Source organism: Perca fluviatilis, chromosome 4, assembly GCF_010015445.1.
Source record: "Perca fluviatilis chromosome 4, GENO_Pfluv_1.0, whole genome shotgun sequence".
NCBI classification, from domain to species: Eukaryota; Metazoa; Chordata; class Actinopteri; order Perciformes; family Percidae; genus Perca; species Perca fluviatilis.
In genome coordinates, this window is record NC_053115.1 from 40432781 (window position 1) to 40449785 (window position 17005).

At 39.9% G+C, this 17005-nt stretch overlaps 1 protein-coding gene across 1 annotated transcript in view; it reads left to right on the forward strand.

Annotated features, from left to right (window-relative positions):
- LOC120557124 overlaps positions 1-13866 on the forward strand; it is a 655636-nt gene extending 641770 nt beyond the window's left edge. The window contains exon 9 of the mRNA XM_039797157.1: positions 12929-13866. The gene's annotated coding sequence lies outside the window, so the exon portion shown is untranslated. The remainder of the gene's footprint in view (positions 1-12928) is intronic.
- Positions 13867-17005: the final 3139 nt, after the last annotated feature.

The following is a 17005-nucleotide window of genomic DNA, read 5'->3' on the forward strand; positions in this document are numbered from 1 at the left end:
ATACTGCTGTAGTGTCCACTGGACAAAATTAGCGGAAAGGAAAATAGTAAAAGTGCGCCGTAATAGTGCTTTTAAACATTAAAACATGTAAACATGTTCTTGTAGTACAACAAGAACCTGAAAATGAGCATGTAAATATGTCTCCCCTTTAAAAGATAATGTTGAGATACCTGCCAAGGTCAGGGTCGGGTTTGACTTCTCGGCTCTTGTCCATCTCCTCGGCCCAAGTGTCCTTGAGCAAGACACTGAACCCCAATTGTTCCCCGATGGTCAGACAGCCCTTGTATGGTAGCGCCTCTGTCATCGTGTGAATGGATGAATGAAATATATAAACTGGCTTTATTAATATTATCCTGCTGTTTGTAGCTGTTAAAGTCCTAACTGAGCTTGATGTGATGTAATGAAAACCCACTTTTAAGACCAAATCCTTCTGTCAATGAAGCGTAAAAAATTTTAATGTTTTTGTAGCCAAAGCACTATAATGACTTTTTTATTTGATATTTGTGTAATTCACATTAATTAGACAATCATGTTCTGTTTCTTTATTTCTTAAGGTGTTAAGCCAGAGCGCTCTGTCAGTTGAACTCAGACACTATTGTTGGCTGTGATATCAGAATTGTGTATGTACAGTATGTTTTATCTGATTCACTCAGGGCATCGTAATTCTCAGGCAGCTCTTCACCATTATTTCATCTAAATAAAAGATGAAATATGTCAAACTGTATGTTGTGACTGTTGTGGATGGGTTTCTGTGTTCAAACTTTGATAAAGAAACAAACTACAAACATACTTCGATACTACAACATGTGTATCCTGGCTGCTCAACAGGTTTCAGTTTTTAATTAATCCTCCACATTGATCGTTCATAATAAAGTTCCATTCTGATAACTGAAATGACTTTTGGAACTCAATCACTCCATCTATATAAATCTAAATATATATTTACTCAAGCAGCTGGAAGTTAACGTGAATCTGGGAGAGAATCCGTGGAAGAACATGACTTAATACTACAGATGGACTGTAACACTTTCAGATGAAGTTTTTCCATCATCTTTACTTTTTCTAAAAAACTTCTGTCATAGCGTATACCCAACGTTCACTTAAAAAGTGGTATTTACACATCCTTTAAGTCTAACTAATGCTAATGATTCTTTAAAAGCAATAACTGTCTTATGTCAGATTCAGCTGCAGGAGTTTGTCATCATTACAAATACTTCTACCTGAGAAGATCCTCATGGTAGAAGTACATCATACTCTTAGGACTACAAAAGATGGGTGTAACGGTACAGTTTTGCAGGAATGAGCGAGAAGATAAATTGATTAAGAAGACTCCGTGTTCCGGCTGCTGCTGGCACCTTCCCATGTGTTTAACCCTTTTGTAGTCTGGATCCACCGAAGAACATGTCCAGGATAACTGCCTCACATCCACCGTGTGAGGTTTGGTGGATTGTTGTGGACGAGCACACAGAGATACACTGGTAAGATCGTAATGAGGTTTAACTATGTATCAGCTCATTTAAATAGCTCATGTTACTGTAGTGTGTCAACACTACAGGGTGCAAATGTTCCACCAAAAACAAGTTCCAACCCAGAGTTTTTTTCTTTATTCCTATTACTTCATAATCAAATTATCAGAAAGTATTAATCACATTTTAACCCGGCTGCATTTTGCTGCCCACTCAAACAGTATCTCCTTTCTGTGCAACATTTAGTTAATTAACTATTATTCTGAAGAAATTGCACCTGAAACGGTTTTACTTCTGCTGATAAAGTGGTCAGGAGATGAAATATTTCGTGCAACAGTAAAGTTGAAACTGTGCAGGAATTTAAGGCTTTAATTTGAGGCTCTGAGGTTTTTATTGATAACAATATTTAATGTCATGTGAAGATAAAGAGCTTTTGCAGTTTGGACACATTATGAGCAGCTTTGTGCAGAATTCTTTAGTCGTCTTGGTTCTGTGAGGATGACGCTTTTATTCTGAAGGATCTGTGCAGGAAGTGGTGCTGTTGTTACATCAGTACCAAGTAGGATTGGCTCCATCTCCATTAATAGAGACGTTGTGATGTTAAAGTGATGCTTTATCTTTAGGAGACATCGCCAGCGATGGAGCTTCTTCCTCTTCTGTGTCTCTGCCTCCTGACTCGCTCTGGAATCACGTCTGATCAACAAAACAGTAAGGAAAAACTGATTATTACACTGGAGTTATGTATTTGCAATTGTAATTTTTCATTTTATTTAAACGGTTCTGAAGCACCTGTAAACATGCAGAAGTCTGGAAACAGAATTTCAATCATGCTGCTCAGCTGCTGTCACATCAAAATGTTTCCCAATATCAGTCCTTCCAGAATTTCTTTTTGTGATTGTTATGGGGGAAAAATCCTTGATTATTGCGGCACGTTTTTCTTAAAAAATGCGATGGAATATGCGGGTTATTTATGCAATTTTATGCCATGAAATTGAGGGAACTTGCAAAATCTGCGGTGTGAAGAAAAGAGAAAAACAAGTGATTTGATGACACATGTACGTCATTTCATAACGTTCCCATGGCAACAGGGAAAATGACTGTTTTTGTGTGAAGTAAACACATAATTTTTCTTTTCATTTTTCTTCCTGCTAAAATATGTCAATTTTTTGCAACGAAAAATTCGGGGATTATGAAATCAGGCAAGCCCCGCGATATTTTGGCGCGGAAATCGCAATTGGCGGCGAAAGTGCAGCGTATTTGAAAAAAAGCCGGCCCGCACAATGCGGACTTTGGCTGATTATACATTGAATTATGCGATCGCATAATCGCGTTTTTCTGGAGGGACAGTAATATTTAGCACAGATAAAAAAAAATTAATATATTGGATTGATATTTTAATAACTTTAGCTGTAGCATCATTTCTGCTGCCTATATGTGGGTGTCGCGGTCTTTGTTGTGCATTTCCTAGAATCTGTCCATCCACTGCCAACTGTCTGTAGCTTCTTCTTTTTTAAGCTAAAGTAGAAACCAAAATATGACAAGCAGTGATGGAAGAAGTATTCAGATCCTTTACTCAAGTAAACATTTTTACTTGACTGGCAAATCACGCCGTTTGGTCTGTTTGAGTTCCTGTGCATGCCGTTCAGCCTTAAAAACGCAGCTCAATCTTTTCAACGCCTCATGGACTCTGTTTTGCGGGACAAGCCTTTTTTTGTGTACTTGGATGACATCCTGGTAGCAAGTACGTCCAAATCTCAGCACCTCCGCACCCTGTTTGAGCGGCTTATAGCCAACATGGGCTAATTGTCAACCCCGCCAAGTGCCATTTCGGTCTCTCCACCATTGACTTCCTGGAACACAGAGTCACTAAGGACGGCGCAGTCCCTCTCCCATCAAAGGTGGAGGCGGTCACACAGTTCCCACGCCCGCTCACTGTCAAATCCCTGCAGGAGTTCCTCGGCATGGTGAATTTTTACCACCGCTTCATCCCTCGAGCTGCTCAGCTCATTGCACGAGGCCTTGAAAGGTAAACCCAAGCACGCTGTGGACTGGACTGAGAGCAGGGACAAGGTTTTTGCTGCCACTAAGGCAGCCCTGGACGAACGCCACCATGCTGGCGCATCCTTCCCCTGCGGCCTCCATCGCCATCACCTTGGACGCCTCGGACTACGCTGTTGGTGCTGTCTATGAGCAGTGGGTAGACGGGGCCTGGCAGCCGTTGGCTTTCTTTAGCTATCAGTTGCGCCCCAGTGAGCGGAAGTACAGCACTTTCGACCGGGAGTTGCTGGTCTCTACCTCGCCATCAGACACTTTCGTTCCATGGTCGTATTATGTGGTTCGTACTATGGACTTGCAGCACGTTCCGGTAAGAACAACCACGCGTGGACTGCCTGTCACGGGCTGTGGCGGGGCAGTCCATCTTGGTTTGGATTACAACCGCATGGCAACGGATCAGGCCACAGACCCGGACGTACAACTCCTGAGGACCTCAACTACAGGGCTGCAGATTGAGGACGTGGTTTTGGCGATGTCGGCACCACACTCCTGTGTGACTTTTGATGCCATCCATGGTCTCTCCCACCCAGGTTCGAAAGCGTCACAGACTGGTTGCAGCAAGTAGTTTGTTTGGCACGGCCTCAAGAAGGACGTAAGGGACTGGGCTAACACCTGGTTTGAGTGCCAACGGGGCCAAAGTACACCGCCACACTAAAGCCCCGTTAGAGCTGTTCCTGGTTCCAGAGAGGTGTTTTGAACATGTAAACGTGGGTCTGGTGGGTCCCCTGCCCTCCTCTCATGGTTTCACATACCTGGCTCATCTCCAACGAGCCTAATATCTTCTCCAGCCAGAAACGCAAGCATGTAGTCCGCCATTTGTTGTTGTTGTTGTTAAGGGAGACGTCGCCGCGGGATAAGAGGCTTCACCGTCCAAACGAAGACGCAAGGCCCGGCATTTTTTTTTCACCGTGGGACCAGGTTTCAAAAAGTGCATCTTCAGGCCGTGCGCGTTTACAGGACTCATTTGGATGATCGGCCCAAATGATGCAAAACAAGCGTTCCTCGTGGATGGCCCCTCAATTCCAACCAACAGCTGAGACAATCAACTCAGCTGGCACTGTTCTCTCTCCTGCTCTATCTACACACCTGTCTCCACTGCAGCTGATTACAGGCCACGCCCACCTCCACAGGTTATAAACTCTGGAAATATATCCTGAAAACCTAAAATGGGCAAATATGTGGCTGGAGGGCAGTGCAAAGGATTTTCTAAATACAATGCGTGCAAAAGAAGGCCAAAATAACAATATTATTTGTTGTTATAGCTAAATTTGTATGTTTATCACAAAAAACTTCCATATGTCTGTCTTAACATAATTACTCTGCATGTGAACATACTGATTAATACATGATTTTATCTTTCAGGACCAACAGTCATCACAGTGAAAGGAGGGGCTGATGCTGTGTTACCCTGTTCTCTCAGCACCAAGGAGAACATTGAGTTTAAACTGTTTGTCTGGAGGAAAGTTGCCTCAGAAAGATGATGGTCTGAAGGAGGTGTTCCTGTATAACGGAGGCATTCATTACAACAACGGTCGAGATGGTCAGAGTGAAGAGTTCAAAGGTCGAGTCTCTCATTTTCCAGAAGAACTGGAACACGGCAACGCCTCCATAATCATCAGAAATACAAAGATATCTGACAGTGGAGAATACACCTGTCAATTTCCTTGTCTTCAGCCACCCCAAATATTCTACATTAAGCTTGTTGTTGGTGAGTATTTGCATTATGTCCTCTTTTTTTAAACATTGAAATATGTCTGCAAGATAATACAATTTATTTTGAAGTGTCTGTAAAGGGGCTAATATTTCACAAGCACTAATGTTTTGTTTTACCTTTTTAGATCCTGTCTTAAAAGACAGAAGAAGGGAAAACAGCCCAGGTGAGTCCTGATTTTAATAACGTTACTCTCTACTTCTCACATGTATGTGATCACAGGCCTGATATGATTCAAAAACACGTTAAATCTGGGGATCATACCGTGACATTTAACACCAAACATATTTTATTTCATTGTAACTGTTTTTCAAGTTGATAATCCTTCACAAGCACTAACTAATGTTCTGTTTAGCCTGTTCTCTTAGGGCTCATTTTGATCATGTATATTTCTGTCTCTTAATACTGAAACATTTTAATCTGTATAATACCAGGACCGTGTGTGTGTGTGTGTGTGTGTGTGTGTGTGTGTGTGTGTGTGTGTGTGTGTGTGTGTGTGTGTGTGTGTGTGTGTGTGTGTGTGTGTGTGTGTGTGTGTGTGTGTGTGTGTGTGTGTGCAACAAGTACAGTAAAGCGCTGTGCATAAGCCAGGGCATTTCACTAATTTGCTGTTAAAATAACAATGAAATGCTGGCGCTATTGACTTTAGACCAGGTTTTTGTTGGTCACTGGTGCGATCACTTCCCACTGCCTCAAGATAGCAATACGCCCAGAATGCACCTCAACACACCTCCCTGTAAGACCAGCACGCCTATGGGCCACAGATGGGCGCAGGTGCATTTGCTGTTTAAACGACGCGGGCGCTGGACAGGAAACTGACAACTGCGTCTGTCTTAAACTAGCAAAGACATTTGCGTTGGGCTTTGCACTACACTGCACAGGGTTTAAAATAGGACCCATAGTATCAAAACACAAGTTATTAAATATTACACCATAGAGAAAATAATACCAGATCTTGTTTTCCTTCATCACTTTACAATCTGAAGGTCAGCTCTGATTCTGAGACTCTTTTCTCTACAGTTAGTTTCTTCTTTCCAGTTGAGATGAAAACACGCAGAAAACAAAGTCTGTAGTGTTTTCTGCTCTAATTCCCAAAATACTTTAGGAATGAAAAGGTTTCTGATTCTTACATACAGCTGAGATCGTTGTTAGGAATATTAACACAAACTAACTACTACATGTATCTGTGGAGTAGCTGATTGTTCTCTTTGGAAAACACTACATAAGACCTGTTAAATACAGTTAAGTTATATGTTACAAAATAATCTAATATTTCTCAAAGTTATGTCAATAATAATGTTACACTTAATGGCCAAGTTATGTCTGTTAAGCATCATATTACCGCGTCTAAACAGCATGAATACATTTTACTCTTAAACTAAAATATTCTGCATACAGCATCTAGAAAGACAACCAAAGCAGAACCTTCCGCACATTTACAACGTGTTACTAACTTAGTTTAATATTTCACCTGATCCATTAAAACTGATTTCTTGTAAGTTTTGCTGCAGCTTGTGATGCTGAAATAATTTCCATGTTTGTATTGTTGATGTTCTTCTCTGATTGGACGCAGCTACAGATGAAACTAATTATAAGTTACTTTATAATTTAGTAAAACTTCACACAAAGTAAAAGATTTGTAAACAGCTGTTACAACCTGATCCTGAGGATCAACATGAAAACACCTCATGAGGCTGATTTAGGGACTAAAGTCAAAGAATCAGAGACATTTCTGTTCCACAAGTGAAAAAATAAAACAGGGTGTAACACATTAATGTAACAGTGTTTCTACCAAAATATACTGAGGCTCTGAAATCTGTTCATCTGTAATCAGATAGATTAATAAGAGTGTAAGTCCATGTCCATTTGTCTAGCGCCCTTTATATAGAGAGTGTGGCCAACTAGGGAATTGAATTTTCTGAGCTATCCCGTTATGAGATTGGTTCCGAGGTGGTCACGTGTTTCGTGGACTCAATGTTGGATACCAACATATTATCATTATTTAAAAAATGACATAAATCACTGAAAGAAATGCCCAACTGTTGTGCATTTGGCTGCAATGAAAGACAGGAAAGTGGCAAAAGATTTCACAAGTCCCCCTGTGAACCAAAAAGGCGAAAAGTATGGGAGCTGTTCATTATTGTGTGAGGTAAATGTCAATTTCTCTATTGTAACAAATTACATAGGACAAATATAGTAATACCATCGTTAATGTGTACCATGCTGTCAAAAAAGTTGTAACACTGCTTTAGAAATGAATGAAGTTTGAAGTTAGCCTTATGCTAGCGTTAGCTTTTTCGCTAGCACTCCATGTACCTAAATTAGGGTGACCAAACGTCCCCGGTTTCGGTGACCTGTCTCTGGCTGGAGCTGCCCCCAAAATGTCCCCGGTTTTCACTGTGACTGACAGACCCGAAATTGGAATGAAATAGTCATGCACCCTTCAGGCACAGGCTCAAGACAGCCAGAACAAGCCTCAGAGCTCAGAGATGTTCTACAATGCCCATATTTTACGATGCTAAAATTAGTGTTTATTTACATGGAGTCTGGTGGGTTTAGCGAACGCAATTTCGCAGACTTTTATTTACAAAAAAGGATCTTACTCTATAACAGAAAGGTCGACCTCCTTAGGAATCCTTTCCATAATGTTGTCAGACACTTAGAATATAAATCTGAGCCTGTCAGAGACAAAATGAGCACTTTTATGAACGTAAATACAAGCTGGACAATTGACGTCCTTTTAACTTACATTGTAGCTTGTTTCACCGTTGCCGACTGCAGCGATCTGGTTTAATACTGGACCAATGTCAAAGGAAAATATTTCCTCAATAGTTTTAATTGTGTCCGATACTCAATGAGCTGTTGCAGAAACAAGCCCAGCGTGAAGCAATAAAGCAAAAGCTATCAGAGTAATGTAGTGCAGTAAACATTACAACATTTCCCTCGGGGTGTAGTGGAGTACAAGCATGAAGTAGCAGCAGGGGCGATTCTAGGATCAGACCTTTAGGGGGGCTCAGCCCCTAATGAGAATGTGACGCGGAAATCTGTGCCATGAAAGAGATGGTTCCTGGTAATAATTTAATACCATGGAGGCAAATAAAGTTTTTACTGGACAATGTAAACTTGTTATTAGGACTCGTTGCTCTGCAGTGAGGGTCCCAGATGATAAACATGTTCTTTACACTTCATTCACTGCAGCAGAGTGTTGGTTCATTAAAAGAAGAACTAACTGAAAACACAGCATTAGGTTTTAGACTCAAAGAAAATGAAGATGAAAACAACAGTTAAACTTTCCTCATTCTGGTTTCTAACTCTGGTCAGGAATCCTCCTCTTCTGTCTGAGTCTGAAACCAGGTGTTCACTAGTGTTCACCACTCACATTCACTAACATTTGGCTTGTTATTAGTATTAAATGTTTAAATGTGGTGCTGTGCATCTCACTAAAGCATGTAGGCTGATTCAACCAATCACAGGTGCTGTATGATTGAAGCACAGAGGACACAAAATGGCTTCATGGTGTGATTTAGCTAGATGGATAGAGGGTAAAATGTTAAGACTTGTACATTGTCTTTACTGTAAATGTGTTTCTGTTATGATATGAGTCAGGAACAGTGTTTGCAGTTGTAAATAGTTACCAAATGTTCGGTTGAAGAGAAGTTAAATGTGTGTGACAAATCATGACCTATCAACGAATGCAGGGATGTGCAACGATGGCTTATGCTGCAGCCTAAGCGCACTACCCACATTCAATTTCTTTCATTTTTTCCACAATGCCTGATTTGGATATTGGATATTATAGTACAGCTGCACTCGGTACCTCAAACGGCAGTTTCACTACGGTGCAAGGCTTTTTCCCCACAAGACTTTTTGACTGAAATCTGTGAGGCTAAAATGAACCGAACAATACATACATGCCCTGAACCGTGACTAGCAGCCCGAATGGTTCCATCCCTATACACTGAAAAAAAAGAACAACTAATCAAATATTCATATTGAACAGCCAAATCTGATTTGACTAACAAAATTCTGAGTCAATTACAGTCGTGAGCAATTACATGTATACTTGTGCGCTGGTGTGTCTTCGTCAATCTGCAATTACACCATCAAACGCTGGATTTGATCTCCCTGTGCTTTACGCTGAGTTTTCACAGACAGCTTCAATAACAGAAGAACGGAGAAGTTCAGTTCATTTTGAATTCAGTTGACTCTAATCAACTTTGGTGAATGTTAGCAGAGTTGCAGTTGAGAAAAGCTCCCTGTGAAACCCCCCAGGACCTATACACATGCATTCATGGAGAGGAAGTGTCAGAGCAAAGGAGTTGCCCATGGACATGTACCCCAAGCAGTTGGGGGTCCGGTGCCTTGTTTAGGAGGTGAACTGGCTCCTCTGGAGATACCAGTCCATAGTCTGTACTTGGTCCATACCGGGACTTGAACCGGCGACCCTCCTACGCCAAGTCCGTACAGACTGAGCTACTGTCTCTCAAAGATAAAGATCACATCAAGCTTCACATAAAGTGCTGGACAGATCTTTAAACTGCATTTGAACTACACTGTTAAATCTGAGACTGGCTTCTTTTTCTCCATCACATTTAGAATTCTGTTCACTCAACAGGAAACTAAGTTCAGGTGTTTTTCTCAGTGTTTCCTCTCTGCCAAGATGATGATTAATATTTCACAAGCACTCTAACATATTTTTTTTTTTTTTTCTTTTAGTTAAAGGACCAGAGAAAACCTCAGGTGAGTCCTGATTTTGATGCCGTCACTGATCTCTACATCAACAAGTATGTGATGTAACTCTTTACTGATCATTTTTCAGGTTACTTTATTTGTACCCGTAGGTAGATTTGTTCTGCAGCAAGAGTATGACATCAATCATGACACACAACTACGAAAACACACCAAGAACTGACACAAGTCCTCTACTACTACTCTAATCTAATACAAATAGAAATACTCAAGGTTCCACCAATTAAGGACGGAGGGAGGGGGGGGGGGGGGGGGGGGGGGGGGGGGGGGGGGGGGGAGAAATGGCCGACTCTGATTGGTTTACTAACAACGACACAGCTGGATCTGATTACTACTGACAAGTGACGTACCATGAAACAGCTGATCATTATGAGTGATGGAAAAGATATATGAAGTCTTCCTTTTAGAATTTACGCTGAGCTTCATTTAAATATGTAGAAATGTAATTTAGAGCATTATTGATTGGTTTCTGTCAGTTTGTCTGGGAATGTTGTCTTTACTACCGCATTGCATTGTGGGATACTTATGCAGGCGTAGTGTCCAGTGTTTGCATCATACTGTAATATTTCACCGAGCAGGAGGAAACTGTCCAGAAGATCAGAGCTAACATCTCTGTTTCTGGTCACATTCATCCTACGGCTGGTTTTATCTGCAAAGAGTTTTAGAGTTCAGGTTTCAGGAGAATGCACCTTCAGTTGTTCTCTTTGTGTAGACTGTGATGTTCAATCTGCTGTATATGATCTGTGTTCCATTCTGAGTCTTATATTAACTTTCTATCTTCTGTTTCAGGGTCTCCCAATGTTGGAGCGGTTGTAGCATTGATTTTTTTATTTATTGCATGGATTGGAATCATTGTTGCTTCAGCAGTTTTTGTTGTTGATGTTATTCTTCAAGTTAGGCGTCTAGACAATAAAGAAGGTAAGTTTAATAAAATATTGTATCAACATATTCATGATGAGCAGACAACACAACACATTATTTATATATGTATGTCATGTTTAGAGTCTTTGAGGTTGTTTTATCTTCAGTCATTAATCATTGTGTTTGTATTTATACCAGAGTAGGATCAAGTCAGTTAGGTTTTACTTCTTAACTTGTTTTCCTTACTGCAGGATCACAAGACCCAGGAAACCCACCTAGGTAAGGAAAAAGTACATTTTTATTGTACATATTTTATTAGATATTGTTTTAAATTTAGTCTTCTAATGTCTGTCTTATAATCAGGAAACCAGATACATGTGACCTCACTATGTAATCCCACTGTGGGATCCAGATCATTTACAGGTCCCACACACTTTCCCTTTGCTTTCTAGTTCTGTAAGTTTAGTAACATTCACTATCAATCATGTATCAAGATGGGTGTTTATGTTGTCATATAGTGCATCATGTTTTAAGTACAAATTAGGCCCAGCACACTTAGAGAGGAGACTCTTCTCTCTGTGTAAGAGAGACAGGTCAAAGCTGAGATAGGCATATTAGGATATGTATACAACTATAAAAACTAAATAGTGTCTGGCTCTCTTTCAAGGGAATATGATCAATGGCAATTTACGTAACCTCAAAGTGTTTTACATTAAAAACAAAAATAAGAATACAGTACAAGCAACACACACACACACACCAAAAGATTGAGAGAATATTAAAGTATTAAAGTTTTGAGTTTGTTTTCTGATTCAGGGAACAGCTTGAAAAGCTCAACCAGATGACCGTAAAGGCCTGATGACAAAGATCACAGGTATTGCAACATGTATAGTCTCTTCCACTTTATTAAATAATTGCAACATTTAAACAGATTTTTATGTATTACTGTATGACAGATCAATTATGCTCCTGTCCACTGACATGGTTTTAAAGTTATTGTTATCCAATTTTTGCTCTCCAAATCTTTTAAAAATGCACATATTTAGATCAGGGAAATCCTTTTTCTTTGTTTTCCAATACGCTTAGTCTTTGGACCTCTGTATTTCTTTAACCCTGTGTACGCCCATGCAGTAGGAGATTGAATTTAAAAATATAATCATTTCAAAGCCATTTTTACATGTTAGAAACAGGATTTAAGTGTGTGTGTGTGTGTGTTAATGTGTCCTACTAACACCGCCCAAAATGCCGTATAAAAAGGTAGTCCTATGAAAATGACAGTCAGTTGTTTATATCAGGTGACTTTGCCTGAAGTCCGTTGATGAGTCCAGGACAGCTGGTTGACTTGTAAACATGTGATTGTTTCAGATAAATCTGCATGGAGGGAACTTCTCCAATCTCCGTGTCTTCGTGGACTCCTCGTCTGACAATTTCTTCTGTACTGAGGCCGCTGTGAGGTCTCACACACTCAGCAAGGAAATGACTTTACTTTCAGTTTCATAAATAGGACCTATAAATTTAATTAAATAAGTAAGAGTGAAAACCACCCCACCTGCAGAAGTGACTCCAATGTTAGTAAAGTAACTAGAAGTTTGACCATGAAGTGACCAAAACATTATTACCACAGAATCTGAAATTCAAAAGGCAGCTGGTGAAGAACGGACTGTTTGTGTTCTCCTGGAATTAGTTAGATAAAGTCAGTCAATATAGAATCTGTGTTTTGTTTTTTTAAATAACTACATTTTGTTTATGATCCTCAGCTAAAGGAAACAAGACTGCATCAGTGTTGTCACTTAATTTTAAAGGGTACATATAATGAAAAACTCTCATTTTCAGTCATGGTGCACAAACATTTGAGTATCTGGAGGGCCGACCAACCCAAAACCTGAAATCAAACAACCCAGCCAGTTCTTTGTGGGCATCCTCAATCTGATGTAATTCAACAAGCCATTCAGATTCAGCTCCTCTTCCTATGTCACATGCAGGCTCATTAGAATATACTGCTCCTCATCTCCACCATGGATGTATTATAAGATATTTCCATTTCAGCACCCTTTATCATCATGAGCGGCCTCGTAAAGCCAGGAAGGTAATCATATACAGGAAGATAATCATATACAGGAAGGTAATCATATACAGGAAGGTAATCATATACAGGAAGATAATCATATACAGGAAGGTAATCATATACAGGAAGGCCACAGCACAGCCGCATACTTTACAAAATGGAACAGATTTCAAAATAAAACACCCAGGATTATGGTGATTTTGGATGTTTTGACTTCACACACACACACAGAGAGAGAGAGAGAAGAGAGAGAGAGAATTGGCAGAAAAGAAAATAGTAAAGTAAGTAATAGTGTTTTTTGAACATTAAAACATGTACAATACAAGTTAGAACCTGAAAATGAGCATAATATGTCTCCTTTAAAAGATAATGTTGATATACCTGCTGTCAGGGTCGGTGGTTTGATCCCCGGCTCTTCTTGTCCACTTGTCCAAGTGTCCTTGAGCAAGACACTGAACCCCAAATTGTTCCCGATGGTCAGACAGCTCCTTGCATGGTAGCTCACTGTCATCGGGGTGTGAATGGATGAATGATATATAAACTGCTTTATTAATATTATTAATATTATTATTACTGCTGCTTGTAGTTGTTAAAAGTCCTAACTGAGCTAGATGTGATGGGCATTAGAAAACAGAACATTTAAGACCAGAGCCTGCTGTCACGATGTAAAAGAAATGTGATGTTTATTGTAGCCAAAGTAAAATCTAATGTGACTTATTTTTTTATTTGGATATTTGTGTAATTGACATTGCTTAGGACAATCATGTTGTGCTTCTTTTTATGTCTTAAGGTGCTAAGCCAAGAGTTTGTCAGGTTGAACTAGACACTGTTGTTGGCTGTGATATCAGAATTGTGTATGTACAGTATGTTTTATCTGATGCACTCTCAGGGCATCATGTAATTTCAGGCAGCTCTTCATCATTTCTATCTAAATAAAAGATGAAATATGTCTAACTGTATGTTGTGACTGTTGTGGATGTTTCTGTGTTCAAACTTTGGTAAAAGAAACAAAATACAAACATACTTCCAATACTACAACATGTATACTGGCTGCTCGACAGGTTTCAGTTTTTTTAAATTTGGAGGGAGAAGTGATCAGAGCAGACCTCTGTGCTCTACTTCTACTGGATAGTCGCGTCACGTTCAACGGTTTCATTTGCATAAAGCTGGGCATCGGCCAGCTTTTTGAGGCGCTACATTTTCTTGCTTGAATATCGACTATGACTGTTAGTGCTAAAAACAAACTGAGACAACCAATATAAAGAGCAGAACATACACTTTCAAATGATAATTTGGTTATACATGTAATCTGAGGTAAAGGCTAAATAAATAAACTACACTAACAATTCTGTTTGCATCCAATACACCATTGTAATAGCCTAATTTAAAACATGTTTAATTTCAAATGAATAGGCTATATAATATCTATAATTAGCAATAATAGGCTAATCAGTGTCATAGGTAACTTGGTAGCTCATCGTAGATACATATCATGTCAACATTATAGTTATGTCAGATTCAGTAGAAGCAGATTAACATTGTGAAAACACATGGCCCTCAGTTTCAGAAAGTGTCCCACCAGGGAGTAGAGTAGCAACAGACCCCTCATCCCCCTCTTTGGATTTGAGACAAGGTGAGCTTATATCAAAATTAAAGCAAACTAGAGCTGCAACGATTAATCGATTAGTTGTCAACTTTTAAATTAATCGCCAACTATTTTGATAATCGATTAGTCGGTTTGAGTCACTTTTTTTTTAAGACAAAAGTAAAAATTCTTTGATTCCAGCTTGTTAAATGTGAATAATGTTCTAGTGTCTTCTCTCCTCTGTGACATTAAACTGAATATCTTTGAGTTGTGGACAAAACAAGACCTTTGAGGAAGTCATCTTGGGCTTTTTGGGAAAAACTGATCCACATTTTTCACAATTTTCTGACATTTTATAGCCCAAACAACTAATCGATTAATCGAGAAAATAATCAACAGATTAATCGACTATGAAAATAATCGTTAGTTGCAGCCCTAAAGCAAACCATGTTTAGCCATTTTGACTGAAAGGTGTTAAGTAACACTAACATCTTAGTGTGTTTTATTATATTAGGTTACAATTAGGATGAGAGGTTAACATCAAATGTATCCTTCATAGAGAAAGATGATAGAGAAGATGTGATTGAGGATGAAGGGAGTGAAGACAGCAGGGAGCTCTGAGCACAGTGTGGAAATGAGAGATGAGGAACTGGAAAGTAGGCAGAGCAGTGCAGACCAGTTTTTGCCAGAGGATCCAGGACTATGGCCAGATAAATTAACAGATGATCAGAGAGACACCATACTACACAGGCTGGCAAGTAAAGGTCCAGAGAAAACAAACAAAATGTAGTAACCACAGTAAAATAGGCTAGAGAATGTTGAGAAAGGAGGTTTGAAATGTGTGTTATCAGGCTACTCCAAGCATTACAGTTAATAGTTATTACCCTATAAACATCTAGGCCTACAGATTCATGTGTAAAGAGGCCTGATTATTATTTATTTATTGTTTTGGGGGGAGGGGGTTTGAGGAACATGGGGGCCTATCAGGACTGCCTATGTATATGGCCCAGGGTCTTGTGCTACGCCCCTGACAGACACGGAGCTGCTGCAGCGTGCCTTCCGTGGACGTGCTCTGCTGTGGGCATGCTGCGGCAGATGTGTCCCTATTTCTGCGTAGTTCTGTGTTTCCACCTCCGATGTAGAGCAGCGTAGCCTACAGCCACTTCCCGAAACTGTCTCATTCAGAGACCAGCGTCCCAAGCGGGGCTCTCTGTCTGTCAGCAGGTCTGAGATCTACCATATCAGCAGAGCAATATACGTACTGCACAGCAGACTATGGTGCAGGTGGATTTTTTTCCGAAATATAGTGACTTTATTCTTGTAATAGCTTATTGTATTATCACTTTACTTTTTCTACAAAATATCACGACTCCTCCAAACCTCAGAGAACACAGATGAGATGAGATATATTTTAAATGTGCACAAAGTTTTGAACATGAGCAGAAATCTTGCTCAAACACATCTGAAATATTACAGTCCAGGGGTTTATTAAAAACTCAATCTCGCCTAGAGCAACCAAAGGGGCTAGAACCGCCCTGGGTGTAACAGTACAGTTTGCAGGAATGAGCGAGCAGATAAATTGACTAAGAAGACTCTGTGTTCCGGCTGCTGCTGGTACCTTCCCATGTGTTTAACCCTTTTGCTAGTCTGGATCCACGGAAGAACATGTCCAGGATAACTGCCTCACATCCACCGTGTGAGGTGTGTGGGATTGCTGTGGGACGAAGTACACACAGAGATACACTGGTAAGATCTAATGAGGTTTAACTATGTATCAGCTCATTTAAATAGCTCATGTTACTGTAGTGTGTCAACACTACAGGGGGTGCAAATGTTCCACCAAAACAAGTTCCAAACCCGAGATTTTTTCTCCTATCCCTATTACTTCATAATTAAATTATCAGAAAGTATTAATCACACTTTACCTGGTTGGTGATCCAAAATGGCTGCATTTTGCTGCCCACTCATACAGTATCTCCTTTCTGTGCAACATTTAGTTAATTAACTTTTATTCAGAAGAAATTGCACCTGAAACGGTTTTACTTCTGCTGTATAAAGTGGTCAGGAGATGAAGACATTTGTGCAACAGTAAAGTTCAAACTGTGCAGTGAATTTAAGGCTTAATTTGAGGCTCTGAGGTTTTATTTAATAACAATATTTATGTCAGTGAAGATAAAGAGCTTTCTGCAGTTTGCACACATTACGCGGCAGCTTTTGTGCAGAATTCCTGAGTCGTCATAGTTTTGTCCAGATGACGCTTTTAGTCTGAAGGATCTGTGCAGGAAGTGGTGCTGTTGTTACATCAGTACCAAGTAGGATTGGCTCCATCTCTGTTATTAGAGTTGTTGTGATGTTAAAGGGATGTCTGATCTTTAGGAGAACGCCAGCGCGGTGGAGCTTCTTCCTCTTCTGTGTCTCTGCCTCCTGACTCGCTCCGGGAATACGTCTGCTCAACATAACAGTAAGAAAACTGATCATTACACAGAGTTATGTATTTGAAAATGTAATTGTTA